Raw genomic sequence first — 3,165 nt, 5'->3', positions numbered from 1 at the left:
TTGGCCTGTTAGTATTATCTACAGAACTAGTCACTCATTTCTTGTTGTTTAAATTTCATATTACAAATAATTTGGGCCAAATTCAGACCTGGTACACGTCTGAAGCTTTCCCTTGAACTATGCTTGAATTTGATATTTTGTCTATACTTCTGTTTCTATTAGGAAATATACCAATAGCTAGAAATCTTATCTTTAAAGAGTCCCCTTCAGCTGGAGCTGAAAACTATTTAGCTCCCAGCATACAGAGCATAATGTCATTTTCAGTCCAATCACAGAAAGTATTTTGTATACTTGGTGCTTCTAAACCACTTTCAGATCCAGTACTAGGGGACCTGATGATTTTTCAGTCAGTAGCCAAGGACAGAAAACCATTTTTCTGCCGATGGATGAGCAGTTAATGTAGACACGTCTTAAAAATAAATGTATATGAACTTTTACTTTTATTTATGATACTTATGTGGATCATAGTCAGAGGCACACTTTTTGAAAAATACTTCCAACATCTTAACCAAAATCTCATATTTTTCTAATAAAACTTATTGCAAATCAACTGCAGGACAAGAAGAAAAGACAAACTAAAATTCTGCATGTTCCTGATGAACATTACTGCTAATAAAGAAACTATAGTTACAACAAGCCACAAGAGCAGCGAGGAGTCCTGTGGCACCTTATAGACTAACTGAAGTGTTGGAGCATAAGCTTTCGTGGGCAAAGACCTAGTTTGTCAGAAGCCGCGATTTAAATGAAGCCGCTTCATTTAAATTTACATGGCTGCCGCGCTGAGCCGACAAACAGCTGATCAGCTGTTTGTCCGCTCAGCGCGCTAGTCTGGACGCTCCCCTGCCGACATCAAAGCCCTTTGTCGGCGGCCCCATTATTCCTCGTGGGATGAGATTTACCGGGGCTGCTGACAAAGGGCTTTGATGTCGGCAGGGGAGCGTTCAGACTAGCGCGCTGAGCGGACAAACAGCTGATCAGCTGTTTGTCGGCTCAGCGCAGCAGCCATGTAAATTTAAATGAAGCCGCGATCATTTAAATCGCGGCTTCATTTGCTTTTGCCAAAAAAACAAATCTACATGGGTCCGTCGACGGAACCATGTAGTCTAGACATACCCTTATAGACTAACTGAAGTGTTGGAGCATAAGCTTTCGTGGGCAAAGACCCACTTCGTTAGATGCATGCATGAAATTTCCACTACATGCATCTAACGAAGTGGGTCTTTGCCCATGAAAGCTTATGCTCCAACACTTCAGTTAGTCTATAAGGGTATGTCTAGACTACATGGCTCCGTCGACGGACCCATGTAGATTTGTTTTTTTGGCAAAAGCAAATGAAGCCGCGATTTAAATGATCGCGGCTTCATTTAAATTTACATGGCTGCCGCGCTGAGCCGACAAACAGCTGATCAGCTGTTTGTCCGCTCAGCGCACTAGTCTGAACGCTCCCCTGCCGACATCAAAGCCCTTTGTCGGAAGCCCCGGTAAATCTCATCCCACGAGGAATAATGGGGCCGCCGACAAAGGGCTTTGATGTCGGCAGGGGAGCGTCCAGACTAGCGCGCTGAGCAGACAAACAGCTGATCAGCTGTTTGTCGGCTCAGCGCGGCAGCCATGTAAATTTAAATGAAGCGGCTTCATTTAAATCGCGGTTTCATTTGCCTTTGCCTACAACCCTAATCTACATGGCTCCATCAATGGAGCCATGTAGTCTAGATACAGCCGAAGTTGCCACAGGACTCCTCGCCACTTTTGCAGATTCAGACTAACACAGCTACTCCTCTGATACTTAACAAGCCACAAGATTTTCAAGGGACTCGGCAATCTCAAAGTGAATTTCACAGCTAGGTCACAATCAGAGCAAGATGCTAGAATAGCTCCCTGTCTCCCCAGTTGGGCATGACTGAATAGAGTCAACATATTTCATACAGTGGACTGAGTCTGCATATTAAGAAGCAGCAAAACATGACAAATTTGCGTGACTGCTTCTGACATGTTGAAACATTTTTTTAATTCACATGTTTTTCCTAATTTGCAAGCTCTTAAAACGGTGGCAGACAGACAATTTGATAGCTTTAGTGGGTAGAACTGTGATTGCCATTCAAAAGCTCTGGATTTGGAAGCAACTCAGAATTGCTGCCCCTTAGTTAGAGAGCAGGTAATGGCTCACATAATACAAAAAGTTAGGCATTCACCCAGTGAAATTCTGGGTTTGATAGTACTTTTATAGGAGCATTCCTAGGGTTTGAGACTGTAGGCATGGAGCAAGGAAAGGTAACCAAACCAAGAAAGGAAATTACGTATAAAAGCAGAACAAAGTATCAGCTCGACAAAAAAGGATTGGTGAAAAATATATAAGAACCCACTGAGAAAACACCACCACCACCTAACTTCAGAGAAGTAAAAGTTCTCTTAACATAGTCTCTTTCTTGAGATGGTAGATGAATGCAAACTGAAACAGAATATAAGGAAACACGCTTTCCTCCACAGTTGTTTTTAAATCTACAAGTGTCTGATTAAGATGAGGAATTTCAGTTTATAATAGTTCTGTTATATATTAGAGTTACCACTATAAACATATGTAGCACAGACTGATGAGGTGACATCGCATAAAATAGCGATTATAAAAAAACCGAAACTTTAGAAAGCACATAATAGTTCACTTGGCCCAAACTCCATTTTTCTTTACAAGTACAAATGGCAGTTTGCCATTCTGGTGACATAATTTTTTTAAAAAATTCAGTAACTTTTCAGTGTGAGCAGTATGTTCTTAGTTCAGAACTCTTAATTTTTAGGTAAATCTTGAAAAAAAGTAATCAGAATGTTTCTTTATATTCTGAGGTTATGTTAACAAATCTTTTTTCTCAATGCATACTTGCCTCCATAAAACAGAAGGATAATTTTATTCTCTCTTACCTCTGCTGTTTTGGATTTTATGTTAGTAATGGACTATTTACTTTTAGACTGGGGGAAGTGAAATTATATATAGTAAGCAATTAAGACCTAGAATTTTCAAGCTGCCACTGCAGATTACAGGCAAAATTGTAGTTTGGTTTAATCTTACTAGCAGACGTCTATAGGCTAACTGCCTATAATCCATTTTCAAATGTAAATAATGGATCTTGGGCATTTTTTTCTTTATTCTGTCACCTCCATGTCACAGAATTC

This window comes from Pelodiscus sinensis, chromosome 2 (genome assembly GCF_049634645.1).
Source record: "Pelodiscus sinensis isolate JC-2024 chromosome 2, ASM4963464v1, whole genome shotgun sequence".
Lineage (NCBI taxonomy): Eukaryota > Metazoa > Chordata > Testudines > Trionychidae > Pelodiscus > Pelodiscus sinensis.
This window is presented reverse-complemented; position numbering follows the sequence as displayed.